This window comes from Saimiri boliviensis, chromosome 15 (assembly GCF_048565385.1).
Source record: "Saimiri boliviensis isolate mSaiBol1 chromosome 15, mSaiBol1.pri, whole genome shotgun sequence".
In the NCBI taxonomy this organism is placed as follows: Eukaryota; Metazoa; Chordata; class Mammalia; order Primates; family Cebidae; genus Saimiri; species Saimiri boliviensis.
In genome coordinates this window covers 89712159-89728209 of record NC_133463.1, presented here as the reverse complement: position 1 = coordinate 89728209, position 16051 = coordinate 89712159, and positions in this window count along the sequence as shown.

The window sequence follows — 16051 nt, the reverse complement described above, 5'->3', positions numbered from 1 at the left end:
AAACCCAGGTGGCTCCAGACCTCCCTGGCGAGGTCAGAGACGTTGGGCAATGACAGCCCCACCAAGCCTCAGTGTCCATGTCTGAGAAGTGAGACCCCTCACCCCGTCCCTACTCCGCAGGCAGCAGCTCACCTGGCACCCTGAGCAATGCCCCCTGTCAAGGGGCTGCAGAGACCCTGAGGAGCTGGCCTGAGAGGAGGGACAGAGCGTTCACGGGCTGACCTGGCTCCACCTCCGGTCCCGAGCTGCCCTCAGGAGTCACTGAACCACTCTGACCCTCGGGGTCCTCGTGCCTGAGCCAAGCCCAAATGTCCTTGCTCTGCCAGCTTGCACCAGGTGCCTTGGAGGGGGGCGCATGCCGGCTGCTCTCCTCAGGCACCATGCTCAGTCCCTGCCCTCATCCCTCAGTGCTGGCACTGGGCTCCCAGGGTGGGTCCTGTCGGGACTGCATTGCTCATCAGCATGGGGAAGGGTCACTCCTGGTAGAGTCTGGGTGACAGCCAGCAGTTAGGAAGGGCAGGGATGGCAGTGGCCAGCCTGCCCAGCACCACACGGGCAGTTTCCACTCCCCAGGGCCACCCCACTGCACCTGTGGCTGCCACACAAAACCAAACCCGTAAACCGTGAGCTGCAGGGAGGTCACCAGCGGGACGGATAACCTGCTGCCTCCTCCAGGAGCAGCTGCGTGGAAAGATTGCTCTTCCCCGATGGGCCCAATTTTTCTTCCTGCCCCTCCTCCTGGCAGCAGCCTCCCCAAGATAATGACCACAGAGCAGCCGCATTCTCCAGCCCCGGCCAGGGCCTCTGTGTGGCTGTGGCACTGCTATCTGCTCTGTCGGCTCTAAGGCCTAAATTACCCGGCAAAGGGAGATGGATGGCCAGGCCTTCCTGGCTCAAATTGATTCTCCACTCAGTGCTGGCGGCGTCTCCTCTCCCCGGTGATCATTGAAAAACACTTTTTTCTCTGCATAATGGCCCAATTCAGGAGCTTCTTGATAGGAAGCAAAGATGGATATCTAATCACTGACTAATGGGGGCACAGGCGGAGGGGGCAGCCAGCAGCAGGGCACAGGCGTTGAGAGGGAACAGGGAGGGTACGGTGGCCCTGCCATAGGGGTCCAGCGCCACCCCCTCCAGCCCTGATGCCTCTGCTGGGATGGGAGGGTCCACAGAGGTCCGCCCGCTGGGCCAGCCAGACAGGGCTGGAGCTCCTCTCAGGGTCACTGGGGCCTGAAGTCATGGAACCCTGGCCCTCACTGCTTTGTCAAGAAGACAGGGAGACCCCACACAGAGAGGGCGTCCTGAGGCAGGAGGGATGGCCCATGGGACGCTCTGGGCACTGACTCCATGCTGGTTCTGCTCAACATGCAGACACAGAAGGAGAGGGGTCGAGAGCCTCCCGAGGTCACATAGCTAGCAAGTGGCAGAGGGCGGCGGGGCTCCCAGGCCTGCTCCAGCCCCTGCCCCCACGCCTCTCGGCAGCAGCTCCAGGGGTGCTCTCGCTAAGCACTGGACGGTCCTGATGGATGTGGCGCGCAGGCTAATTACTGAGGAGTCCTGGACAACAAAACCTCCATCCTAGGTTTTCTTTGCTACCACACTGGGCCCCTTCTACTCAGTCCTTGCCCTCGTTCTTCCGTGCGGACGCTGGGCTCCCAGGGTGGATCCTGTCTGGGAACTGGATTACTCATGGGGAGGGGTCATTCCTGGTTGAGGGAGCAGCCCGGGTGACAGCAGCAGTTAGGAAGGGCAGGGATGGCAGTGGCCAGCCTGCCCAGCACAACGTGGGCAGTGTCCACTCCCCAGGGCCACCCCACCTGCACCTGTGGACATGACGTGAGAGCCGGCAGGGTGGCCTCCCGCTGGCCCCCACGTCTCTCCACTCTCCCCATCAGAGTGTCACGTGACTCTGGGCAAGCTACTTACCCTTTCCAAGTCTGAATTCCGTCACTGGGAGGACAATGTTGCCTCCAGGAGGGCTGTTTCAAGAATAAATGAATCAGTCTGTTGAATGCCCCTGGACAAGTATGTGCTCAATAAACGATTGTTGAAACTACAAGACAGGGACCTAGAGATGGCAAACAGTACGGAGAGGGGCCCCTCTCAGAGGAAGCCACAGATGAGGGATTCATGCTTGGCGTAGGACAGAGGAAAGGTGGCTGGGGTGGCCAGCCAGGGAGCAAAGGGAGAGCTGGACTCGGGTAGTGGAGATCATGGCAAGGTTTGCAGAGCAGACAGTGGACGCATCCCTGAAACCCAGACATCCAGCAGAGCTTTGGGGCAGACCTCAGTGAAGACCAGGTGGTTGTGGTTGAGGGGTGGGGCCTAGCCGGCAGGTGGGAGGCCAGCAGGAAGGAGCAGCTTGCTCTCAGGTGGTCCATATCTTCTCTGCAACCCCAAGATGTGTAGGTGGCAGATAGGTCACTCTTAGGATGGGGTGATCTGGCCCTGATGTAACTGAGTTTATCTTCCAAATTATTTTTCAGGCCAGCTTCCTACTTCCTTACTATGACAGTCATAATGTTGATGGTGATGGTGAGGGTGGTGATGGCTAGAACGATGATGGTGGTGATGATGATGGTGATAGTAACGCGTTGGTGGTGATAGTGATGGTGATGATGACTATAGTAACAGCATTCATGGTGACAGTGATGGCGATAATGATAGAAATGGTTTTGATGGTGATGGCAGTGCTAATGACGATGATAGTAATGGCATTCATAATGATGGCAATGGTGATTATAATGTAGTGGTGTCGGTGGTGATGGTGATGGTGATTATAATGTAATGGTGTCGGTGGTGTTGGCGATGGCGATTATACTGTAGTGGTATCAGTGGTGATGGCAATGGTGATGGTGATTATAATGTAGTGGTGTCGCTGGTGATGGTGATGGTGATTATTCTGTAATGGTGTCGGTGGTGATGGTGATGGTGATTATACTGTAGTGGTGTCAGTGGTGATGGCAATGGTGATGGTGATTATAACGTAATGGTGGTGATGGAGATGGTGATGGTGATTATAATGTAGTGGTGTCAGTGGTGATGGTGATGGTGATTATAATGCAGTGGTGTCAGTGGTGATGGCGATGGTGATGGTGTTTATAAGGTAACGGTGTCAGTGGTGATGGTGATGGTGATTATACTGTAATGGTGTCGGTGGTGATGGCGATGGTGATTATACTGTAGTGGTGTTAGTGGTGATGGCGATGATGATGGTGATTATAATGTAATGGTGTCGGTGGTGATGGTGATGGTGATTATAAGGGAATGGTGTCGGTAGTGATGGTGATGGTGTTTATAATGTAATGGTGTCGGTGGTGATGGCAATGGTGATGGTGATTATAATGTAGTGGTGTCAGTGGTGATGGTGATGGTGATGGTGATTATAAGGTAATGGTGTCGGTGGTGATGGTGATGGTGATTATAATGTAATGGTGTCAGTGGTGATGGTGATTGTGATGGTGATTATAATGTAGTGGTGTTGGTGGTGATGGTGATGGTGATGGTGATTATAATGTAATGGTGTCGGTGGTGATGGTGATGGTGATTATAATGTAGTGGTGTCGGTGGTGATGGTGATGGTGATGGTGATTATAAGGTAATGGTGTTGGTGGTGATGGTGATGGTGATTATAATGTAATGGTGTTGGTGGTGATGGTGATGGTGATTATAATGTAGTGGTGTTGGTGGTGATGGTGATGGTGATGGTGATTATAATGTAATGGTGTCAGTGGTGATGGTGATTATAATGTAGTGGTGTTGGTGGTGATGGTAATGGTGATTATAATGTAATGGTGTCAGTGGTGATGGCGATGGTGATGGTGATTATAATGTAATGGTGTCAGTGGTGACGGCGATGGTGATGGTGATTATAATGTAGTGGTGTTGGTGGTGATAGTGATGATAAGAATGATGATCATGGTCATGGCATTCATGGTGACAGTGGTGGTTATGATGGTGGGAATGGTGATGGTGACAATGCCGATGACAGTAACGGTGTTGATGTTGATAGCCGTGATGGTGACAATGACGATAGTACTGGTGATGACGACAAGGATGGGAATGACAGTGATGGTGGCACTAATAATGACAACTGCACTGATGGGCCAGGCAGTGTGCCGAATGCTTACGATTCTTATTTCATCCTCACAACTACCCTTTGAGGCAGGCACCACTCACAGAGTCATTTTATGGATAAAGAAAGTAAGCCCACTGAGTTGCATGGCCGTGGACGCAGGCTGGACTGGGGATTCACCCCCTCTGTCTAACTCCAGAGGCGGGGCTCGCACCAGCCCTTTCCTTCCCACCTGCAGAGGCTGTCAGGCCTCTGGCTAGCTCCCTTGCAGGCTGACTCCTCATCTTCGTCGTGTTTTAGTGTCTTTCACTGGAATCCCCGGTGGCCAGTGCTGCACATCTGCTGACTGCATGTTTTATTGTTTCCTTTGCTGTTAAATATCGTCTGTACCTATCATTAAGCAAATGTACCTCCGTCATGGATTTATCCTGTCCTGAACTCCTGCACATGGTCCCTTAGGGTTTGCAGTCAACGGGTCAGCCAGGGACTCATCCCTTGGAGCCAACCCTGCCTGTCCTTCTGGTCACAGCCCTTGGCAGTCCCCGCCGACATCATGATGCCATTCTCCCTATGCTGGCCCGTCCTTTCACCCACCATCCAGCCATCTTCCTTTAACAGAAGGCTGCTAGCATCACCCCTCTATAAAGCATCTTTGCTCTTTCTCCCCCTTGCTTCTGGGGGTGGCATCCCAAGTCCCAGATTTCCATCAGCATGACCCACATCCTCTGCAACATGAGCGGTTAACCTGCTAAAATCCTCATCCTTGAGGCAGGAGGCAGGAGGCAGGAGGCAGGAGGGCAGGAGAACAGAGTGGGGCGGAGGACTGGGTCCTGGGGTCACGGGCTGCGTGCCAAGCTGAGGGAGGGGCCCGCAGCAGAGGAGGGTTTGCACAAAGTCGATAGATGCCCAGCTCGCACTGTCCTGCCTCATCCTCAATGCCTCTGACAAGGCCAGGCCCACACAGAGGCTCTCAGCACCAGAACTGCAAGCCATTCTCTGCCTCTGTGAGAGAGCCTCTGGTGCTGAGAGCCTCACTGTCCCATGGGGGAGCCCTGAGCACCACCTCTTTCTCCTCAGGGCCCTCATCGTCATGCTGTGCTGTCTCCCTCCCCACTGCACCTGTCCCCCAAACCTTCCCCCACTATCCCTGCCATAGCTCAGGGTAAAGACGTCTGTGGGATCTTCAATCCCCCACCTCCTGTCCTCAGCCTGCCCCCTGAGCCACCCCCGCCAGCCATTGTTGAGTGCGCTGTAGTATTTAACCCGGACGGTATTTGCTCCCTGCCTCCGCAATTCCAGGCGCCCTCACCAGCTCTGAAACCTCACAAGGCCTCCCAGTCCACAGGCTCCGCCCCTCTCAAGGCATCAGGCCTTGCCCCCCACCCTGCCTCCAGGTCCAGCAGCCTTGGGGTTTGCTTTCCCCGCCTGTGGTGGACCACGCTCTCCCCCATGACCTGACCTGGTCATCGCCTCCTGCCTCCTGGCCTCCCATGACGCCTTCTAGGAAAACTCAAACCCTGCTCCCATCAGAGGCCCCCTTCTCCACGCCGGCCACCAAGGAAAGTGCCCACAGCGGAGGGCAACGTGGCTCTCATGGGCGACGGCTTCTGTTCCCTGTGGAGTTCTGCATCCTCCCAGACACTCTGTCCCCCTACCTCGCTTTCCTGTCTAGAGTGGCAATTTAAACATCTCTGTGTAATGTCAAATTTCCAGAAACTTCCATCTGAACCATGCAGCCAATAACAATTGCTCCTCCTCCCAGAGAAAATGTCTCTGCTCCAGGTTTAGATGCCAGCCATGCTTTTTAAAAATTGGAGTGTTCACTTCAGAACAGAAACACTGCTCAGTGCGATAAACAGCACCATCCATGATGCATTCGGGAGAAAGCCGGAGGCCCCCGGCCCCCGGCCCACCCTCCCGAGGGGACCCGGCCAGCGGCCCAGCTTGGGGCTCACACCTTGGACCTGCCACACCCCCCAGGTGTCCGTTCACAGAGGCACAGTCGCCCACAGGCCGCACATGCTGCCCTCCTGTCTTGCATGTGGCAGCCCCAGCCTGGGCAGGAGGCAGGGCCGCTGGGTCACTGCAAGCTCCCAAGAGCATCAGGAACCAGGAAGGCAGGGCAGCTCAGCCCATCCTCCTCCCGCTCTGGGCTCCTCTCCACCCCGAGTCCCCTTGGCGAGGGCAGTGGTGGCCTGGGGTCGCCATCCCAGGAGCCTCTTCACAGGCCTGACACCTGTACCAGCTCCAGGCTACGGGGACCGGGATCCCCCGGGTGCCGTGCCTTGGGCTTCTCAGCGTGCTGTGCACAAATCCTACTCTGCCCCGGCCCCTCCCTCATTGGCACACTGCACTGTGTCCCCAGGACGCTGTCCTCTGCCCCACTCTGTTCTCCTCCCGTCCTCCTGCCTCCTGCCTCCTGCCTGTCACCCTCAGCCTCCTGTACCGCATGCAGCCTGCTCCAGGCCCATCTGCTTTTCCTGCCTCTGCCCGCCTTGAGCTCCATTCCCAGCCTGTGTTATGGAAAGCCTCACGCTTGGCCTCTCTGCTGCACTCCAGGGCTCTAGTGGCTTCCCCTCTTCGAGGGCCACTGTGGCCAACCCTCAGTGCTCGGCCCTCCTCCCCTCCCCCAGGCCCCGACATCATCCTCAAGGCGAGGCTTACAAACCCCAGTGCTGTTCTGATCACATGACAAATGTTCATTAACTTCAGCTCAGCCACACTCTGACTTGGGGACAATTTTTATCCCCATTTTACTGATGAGGAAGTGAGACACAGAGAGGTTAGGGTACTTGCCCAAGCTCACACAGCTGGTGAGAAAGGAGCGGGGACTTCTCTGTCTTTCCCAGGAGACTCAGTTTCCTAGAGGCTGGGTGCAGGCTCTGCCAGCCCAAGGCCGAATCATGCTAAAGAGATGCCACATCCGGACTCTGCCGCGGGCCCCACTCCACCTTCTGTGGCCAGAGCCGAAGTCCCTTGACCTTGGCCCTGCTCCAGGTGCCTCCACTGCCCGCTCCTTCCCTGTTCAGGATAAGCCTCCAGACGATGCCTTCCCTCCCACTGCCCTTTCCCAGGACATCTCCCCCAGCCCCTCACTTCAGATCTAACATCTGCTCATCTGGAAAGCACCCCTTTTCCTCTGGGTCCTGCAGGAGGGGCCAAGTACCTTCCAGCTCTGGCTGCTTCATGCAACGGGCACTGGTGTGACACCTGACTGCCACAGCCCCCTGAGAAGCAGGTGCTGGGAGCCCCCTCGACATGTGGGAACTCCCCTAGAGGCTGCTGGCCACCCGCACCTGAGCTGTCTGCTGAGCAGACCCGGCTTGCACCTCCTGCTTCCTCAGGTCTCCCATTCCAAAGCCAGAGGGGTGCCACCTCTGCCTCTGTACACCCCAGTGTGTGCATGTGTGTGTGGGTGCGTGGCTGCGGAAGAGTGTGTACATACAGCTGGTTGTGTAAATCTATGTGTAACAGTGTGTGTGTACAGCTCTGTGTGTGCATGGGTGTGTGTGGCTACATTGTGCAAGGCTGCATGAGTGTGTGCATGTGTGTGTAGGGCTCTGTGTGTGAGGTTGTATTAGGTTCTGCATGAGCATGTGTGTGCTCACATGTGCTTGGTCTAGCAGCCTGAGTAACCAGGTGTGAGTATGTGTGAAACACTCTGATGTTCTGATGTGTGTGTGTGTGTGTGTGTGTGTGTGTGTGTGCACGTGCGCATGCCTGGTCCTGGGTGCCTGGGTGCCAGTGTGAGAGTGTGTGTGTGTGTGTGTGCGTGTGTGCGTGGGTGCGCATGTCTGGTCCTGGGTGCCTGGGTGCCAGTGTGAGCATGTGTGTGTGTGTGTGCACACAAATCTGTGCATGCATGCCTGGCCCTGTGTGCCAGTGTGAGAGAGAGAGAGAGAGAGTGTGTGTGTGCATGCATGCCTGGTCCTGGGTGCCAGTGTGAGAGAGAGAGAGAGAGAGAAAGAGAGAGAGAGAGAGAGAGAGAGAGAAGAGAGTGTGTGTATGTGTGTGTGTGTATGCATGCCTGGTCCTGGGTGCCTGGGTGCCAGTGTGAGTGTGTGTGTGTGTGTGTGTGTGTGCGCAAATCCGTGCATGCATGCCTGGCCCTCCGTGCCACTGTGTGTGTGTGTGTGTGAGAGAGAGAGAGAGAGAGAGAGAGAGAGAGAGTGCATGTATGCAGGCACTGCCTGGGCCTGGACACAGGACACGCTCCCTGACACATTTGTCCCTGGGTCACTCGCAGGATGTGAGGCAGCACACAGAGTTCTCACTCACCCAGGGTGCTGGGGTGAGCCCGTGTCTCTGCCTCCAGGGTCCCGGTGCGCAGCACAGCCTGGGCACAGGAGCACCCCCAGCTGCCGGGCGGACGGTCAGGTCAGTGACTCCTTGGGCTCTGTCCTACTGCGGTGGAGTGAAGTCTGCCCGCCCTTGGGGAGACCCAGACAGCCAGGCCTGGAAAAGCAGGAAGAAGGGGCCTGTGTGAGCTGAATTGCTTTTATCTTTTTCATAAAACACTTTTTAAAATTACAAAGTCAATATTTGTTCAATGCAGAATGCTGAAGGAACAAACAACGGACGGGAAGCGATCGCCCACAATCGCACGGCAGGAAGGCAGACCCCTCACGGTGGCTGTGCGTGCCTCTCCGTCCCGCCCGCCTCCCGGCTTCCCTCTCCTCTCACACGGATCAGGAGCAGGACCCTTCTTCCTGTGCATCCATGCCCAGTCGTTTATCTCATCGACCTGCATTGGCAAGACCACGGGCCTTTCCCGTTAACCGATATACTCCGCACTGATTCCCGAGCTCTGCCGCCGCTGCCTTGATCATGCTCCGGGTGTCCACCGCTCCCCGGGTCCGGGCTGTCCTCGCCTCCTGCCTCCCAACAGCACAGGCTCCCGATCCTGCTTCCACTGGGCCCTCTGCAGCCCCTCTCCACCCAGAGGTGATGCAGCCCCACCTCGGCCGGGGCCTGCCAGGGCTCGCACCATGAAGACTGCTGTCCCAGGCGTGAGACATGCTTTCCAGGTCTCCCTGGCCACGCCTGTGACTTCCCTTCACAGACCCCCCAGGGCAACGGGCAGGCTCCCAGACATGCAGACCACTCCGCTGACTGGCACAGCTCACTCCAGGGGCCCTTCCCCTGCTCCCACCACCCCCTAGGCATCCTCTACCATGGCCCTGTACTCACCTGGGGGTGACTGTTTCAGTGCCCGCTGGCTTCCCCAGGCCCAGGCCCTGCAGGACAGAGCTGCCCGGCATCTGCCCATCACTTTACCTCTGTGTTCTCGGCACACAGCTGGGGCTGTCTCTGTACTTCCTGAGTAAATGAAGGAGGGAAGCGCACCAGTGTCGCGCACGCTGTGGAATACACATAATCCTACGAAGCCGTGGCTACTCCTTCAGGACAAGCTCCTCAAAGGAACCGTGGGATGAAGCAGGAGAACGCTTCTCAGCAGGGCTGCCACCCATCGTCCCATGTCCCCTGCGGGAATGCTGATGCAACGCCCACCCCCGTCACTGGTGGGCCGTCTGGAGGTCCAGCGCCCAACACTGGGCAGCGGCGTGTTTTTGCACTGGCAGGTGGCTGCCCGGTGGAGGCATTTACCTCCTTGCTCGGACTTACAGCTGTTCCTTCGTGAATGAAATGAAGTGCTTTCCATCTGCGCCCTGACCATGCACGGCTTTGTTGGCACGTTCCTGCTCATACCTTAGGACAGCCCGCACTTGGCGGACTTTTTATTGTGTATGTATGATACCGTGTTCACGTCTTCAGCTCATCAACCTTTTGTCCAAACATGTTGTAAAATATTTCCCCAGTTTCTTGTTTGCCTTTAACTGTGCTCATTGTTTGAGTCGTGAGGTTTGAATTTCAACACGGTCACATCCACGGGTCCTCTTTGCATCTTGGTGGGTCCTACGTTTAGCACGTCCTAGGTGGACATGAGCCTGGGGGGGGTGTGGAGAGCGACCCTTTCCGTGGCAGAATAGTGGCAGGGCCACACTGGCCACACTGACGCACTCAACAGATGCTGGCAATGAGACCATCTCCATTTCCAACCTGGCCAGCCTTTGGAAATTCCGAGTTTAATATCTATCTTCATAATGTCTCCCCAGCCGTACAAACACATTCTCTTCTAATTTTAGCTCCACTGTTTTCCTGCCCTCGGGAAAAGCCGCAAGGCAGACATTTTCAATGATTAAACCTCCTACGTGTGCTTTCCATTTCATTTTCAAGATAAAACCCCAAAGGCGACAGGCAGGATGGGAACACACGTTCACTGAAGTGCACTGGCCAGCCCACTCCCTTGTCCATTTCCCCAACCCTGGAGATTTCTGGGATCTGGTCATTCCCCCAGCTGCATGCATTCACCTGCTGGGGCTGCCATTGCCCAGGCTGGGTGGCTTAGACACCAGGATTCATTTCCTCTCCACTCCTGCGGCTGGAAGTCAGCCCTCAGGGTGTCAGCAGAGCTGGGTCTTCCGGAGGCCTCTCTCCTTAGTGTATAGATGCCATCTTCTCCCTGGGGCTTGTGTGGTTGCCTGTCTATGTTCAAATCTCCTCCTCTTCTGTAAGGACACCAGTCATATAATGACCTCATTGTGCCTCTAATCACGTTCTGAAAAGCCCTGTCTCCAAACAGTCACTGGGGCAAGGTACGGGGGCGAGGGCTTCGACCTAGGAATTTTGGGGAACACGATTCAGCCCAGCACACTGTACCACGGGCGCTTCCAGGCTGGAGAATTACCCCCATCACTCTACTGTAGCACCTGAGAATGCTTCAGCGAGAAGTAAATGTAAATGTATTTATATATTTAAAAATATAAACCCGGAAAGGTGCAGGCTGTGACTTGCTTTTTAAGCCAACGCTGAATCATTGATTCACCTGTCCCTCCCTGGTCTACACTGCAGGCTCCAGGGCAGGGCAGGAGAGTGAGCTTACAAGGCGGCTGGGATTTGCCCTGTAACTTGAGGGAGCTTGCCCTGCCTTTCGGGCCTTAGTCCCTACACCTGTGAAGTGGGGGTGAGGATAACTCCCAGGGGAGGGGCTGTGGCTGCACCCTGAGGGGAGGCTCCTGAAACCGCTTGGGCCCATCTGTGCCCTTCCTTGTAAAATGCAGTTTTACCAGGAACCCTGCTAAGTCAGTTTAACAAGAACCCCTCATCCTTGGTATGTGATCTTCCTTAATATTTGATCAGGCTCCTCATCCCCCACCGCCCCCCAGGGAAGGCTTTGTCCCCTGGCCTGCCTTCAGCGAGCATCCTGTTAGGAGGATTTAACCAAAACCCCAATCCTCTCACGACCCTGATGCTTCTTCCTGGTCATTTCCCTCCCCCAGTCCCACCTGCTCCTTGTCTGTAATCCCTACTCGCCAGGCTGTATTCGGGGTTGAGCTGTCTCTCTCCCACTGCAGGATCCCATCGCCATGGTCCCTGTACCTATCACAATAAAGTCGTCTTCACCATCCCCTGACAAGCACCACCGAATAGCTGTTTTCTCTAACAACGGCCATGCGACTGTGTCTGCCAGTCGACTACGAGGTGTGAAGGCTGGTGTGTGCCTCTTCCAGTTCCGGCCCATCACACCCACAGTGGGAGGCATCAGTCTCTATTGCCTGCTCCCTGTGAATGAAGAGGGTTGGGAGGATCTGGGGCAGGGAGGAGCTACAAGAGGGAGGGAGCCTGGGCCTGTCATGTGAGACGTCACCTGCTGAACGGACGAGCTGTGCATGTCAGTGAGAGATAAATGTAAATGCATGCAGCCACTGAGGTGAGCCTTGCATCTCCTTTTGTCTGTGTTTGGTCCAGCAGTGAACCTGCACTGCCCGCTGAGCCAGCTGGTGCTCCCCAGCACATTCTGTTCTGTGTTCTGCGTTCCTTTTCCTTACATACTCATAACTTTCCACAGTGGCAAACACAGCTTACAGCATGTATAAAAGATAAAGGCTTCAGAATATGTGTGTCCGTTTCAGGTAACAAATGGCCCATCTCACGATGGCTGCAGCATGGGTTTCATCTCATCCATTAGGAAATGGAATCGTCCCAGAGTGAATGAAGTGGATATTTCAGACGTGTGACTGATGGCTCACGAACTGTCCCAGAGTGAACAAAGTCCATCTTCAGACGTGTGACTGACAGCTCACAAACTGTCCCAGAGTGAACGAAGTCTGTCTTCAGACATGTGACTGACAGCTCACAAATCATCCCGGAGTGAACGAAGTGGCTACTTCAGACGTGTGACTGACAGCTCACGAATCATCCAAGAGTGAACGAAGTCTGTCCTCAGACATGTGACTGACAGCTCACGAATCGTCCAGGAGTGAATGAAGTGGATACTTCAGACGTGTGACTGACAGCTCACGAATCATCCAGGAGTGAACGAAGTCCGTCCTCAGATGTGTGACTGACAGCTCACGCATCATCCCGGAGTGAACGAAGTCCGTCCTCAGACGTGTGACTGACAGCTCACGAATCATCCAGGAGTGAACAAAGTCCATCCTCAGACGTGTGACTGACAGCTCACGTTTTCTCACCTTTCCAAACGGTCACCTCCCGATCCTTGGCTCCCGTCCTTGGGTTTGTCCTCTCACGGTCACAAGGCAGCTGCAGGAGTTGTAAGTGTCATATTTACGTCAGCAACATCATAGCCAGTGGTGTGTATGTCAAATTTGTCACATCCAAGGTGCAAAGATGGTTTAGCAATGGAAAGCCAATGTTCATCAACAGGAGAAAATGTGAGTCCATTCTGAAATGTTCCCAGCGGGAGGGGAATACTGTTCTTAGGGAAGTGCATGAGGCTCCATGACACAGAACATCATGGTTGCATCTTATAATGTCGAATAAGAAAGCAACTCTCCACAGAATCCTTAGGATCTGATACCGCATGTTGCCACATCTGTGAAGCTCAAACACAAGATGTGCTGAATAGTATTCCATGTATTTTAAATGACCATGTAAAATAAAGAAAGGGAATGATAAAATCACGGTTCAAGAGAGAGATTGCATCTGTGATCATCTCATAGCTCGAGAGAGAGATCGCCTCTGGAGGGGCCCAGGGATGGGGCATGGACTTGCTGGGGAGGCAGAGAATGACCAGACACTCACCCGCCTGTGTCCCCTTATTGCTGCAAACAAACCTGGGCCCCAGTTCCCAGCCTCCCTTGCAGCTTGGTGGCCACACACCTGAGTGTGTCTTGTGACAGGCAGATTCAGGGCTGTGTCCCACTTCCAGGCATAGTCCTACACAGTGATCCATCATCTTCTATGTTCTTTCTCTGCTCCATCACCTGCTGCGGGAGCTCCAGAGAGGACTCCAGGGCACTAGGAAACAGCAGAGCCGCAGTAGAGACGAGACAGAGCTGTGGTCCTGAAGAACCCTGTTCTCCACCCGCATTTGCCCTGGGCAGTAAAGTGAGCGCAGAATAAACCTTTCTCATGCTCGGCCTCTGAGAGTCAGGGGTGGTTGTTTTAGCAGTTGACTGGTGCTGAGTGACATGGAATGTTCTAGCTGGGAAGTGATCTTTTTGTTATTATGAACTCACTTCAGTAGGTCTTTTTGAGGTAATCAAATATAGTCCATCCTCTGTTTCTGTGGGTTCCACATCACAGATTCAGCCAACAGCAGATTATATTTGAAAACAAAAGTATTACTCTTTTATTTTCAAATAGTTTAGAAATAATATTGTAAATGATTATTTTTAAAATAATAAAATATACAAATAATGTAATTTCAATTAAAATTATTTTAAAATAATAAAATACACAAATGATGTATATTTTATTATTTGCATAATAAAATTTTTATTGTATAAAAAAGCATAAAAACAATACAGTATAATAACTATATAGCATTTATATTGTATTAGGTATTATATATAATCTAGAGATGATTTAAAACACACAGAAAGATGTGTCTAGGTTATATACAAATACTGCACCATGCTGTATAAGGAACTTGAGAATCTGTGGATTTTGGAATCTGCGGAGGGTCCTGGGACCATTCCTTCCAGAGACCAAGGAATGACTGTAGCATGTAATTAAAATAATTTAAAGCATCGGTCTGGTCCCCACCCCAAAACTTTCTGACCCCCAATCCTACATCTAGAGGACATATCTCCTAAAGGGTTATGCTTTTATTTCTTTGGTTACCTACATCCTTAATTAGAAGATAAAAACATCGATTTCTTACTGGTTAACTTTAAATAATATCACTGCCTTTACTGAAATTAACAATTAATGTATTAAATAATTAAGGAAATAAAAGCAAGAGGATTGATTCAATGCACTGTTTCCTCTTGCTCCTCTTCTCCTTCCTGATACTGGATTCTCCTACGAGTGTGCTGGACACTCTCCCTTGCTGGCTGCGGAACTTTAAATACCTAACACCCCTTCTTTCTTACCCCTCCACTTTCAGCAGCTTCTCCCGGCTCCTCACTTATTAAAGATCCTCCCGTCTTCATTTTCCTCCTGTTTCTCATCTCACAGTCACATCATCAAGGTTCCTAACATTGGCATTCCGCTCTGCCGCCCAGACAAAACTTCCTCTGCTCTGTGGACTGATTGTACTTCCGCACTGAGAACCAAAGAACCAGATATCTGCTGTCATGACCAAATACACACCACCGGGAGGAAGAGGGCCAGCTCTCCACCCACGAGTGCACGTGCGCTCCTCCTGAGCCACTCGAGGAGACACTCGTCACCGAGGACCCACCTCTCCCTCCACCGCACGGTCGCCTGCCTGCTTTGGGGCCATGACCATCACTTAACGCTCGTTCCCTGTGGTTTTCATGGACTCTATCAGGGCCTGAGTTCTCCCTTCAAACTCTCCATCACAACAGTGCACGACACCACGTTGTCCTCTCCTGGAGCCTCCAGTCTCCTGTCCCAGTAGGAACTGGCCTCTCCTTTCATTCCCTGCTGGTCAGTTGCCTGCCCTATTCTTCTGGACTATTTCATCTCTTTTTTTTTTTTTTTTTGAGACAGTCTTGCTCTGTCGCCAGGTGCCAGGCTGCAGTGCAGTGGCACGATCTCAGCTCACTGCAATCTCCACCTCCTGGGTTCAAGCAATTCTTCTGCCTCAGCCTCCCGAGTAACTGGGACTACAGGTGCGTGCCACCAGGCCCAGCTAATTTTGGTATTTTTAGTAGAGACAGGGTTTCACCATGTTGGTCAGGATGGTGTCGATCTCTTGACCTCATGATCCACCTGCCTCAGCCTCCCAAAGTGCTGGGATTATAGGTGTGAGCCACTGTGCCCAGACTCAAGTCACTTTTTAAGAGTAGCCAAATGAAAGATTGACTTTGAAAGTGGGAAAACGGCTTCATTCCGCCCTCACACGTGACCACTAGTTTGGCCGTGAATAGAATTCCATCTGAATGCCAGGAGCCCAGGTACACGTTTCTTTCTAGCAAGTGCTGATAAGAAGGGAGATGTCAGTTGCTTTTGTATGTCTTGTAGATGACCGTTTTCCTTTCTCTGAAGGTTTTTGGGACTCTTGGTGGTGGCGTTGTTTTTAATCTTAGGTGTTATGCAATTTTATGATGATGAGGCTTCCTGCGATTCCTCCCTTTATTCTTCCTGCCTGGAACTTGTAGGAGGCCCTTTCAGTTTTGAGGTCCGCGTTTTGCCTGAGTGCTCAGAAGTGCTCTTGCGTTATTTATTGGATCATTTCCCGCCCCTTCCCTCTGTCCCTTCCCTCCGTTTGGTTCATGTGGGCCTCCTGGAGTCTGCCTCCCATGTTCCTTATCTCTTCGCTTCTAAGTTCAGTCCATTTGTCTTTTTGTTCTGTGCCTTGGAGATTTAGCAGACTCCATTTCTCCTCCGCCTGGCGTTTCATCGGGGGTGCAGTCATCTTTCAGAATCTAAGTGCTTATTTCGGTTGCCTGTGGTCCCGTTCCAAAGCCTGCTGTTTTTTATTTTATGGATATAATAGTCTCCTAAATACCTCTGAGTGTGTTAATTGGAGTATTTTTGGAG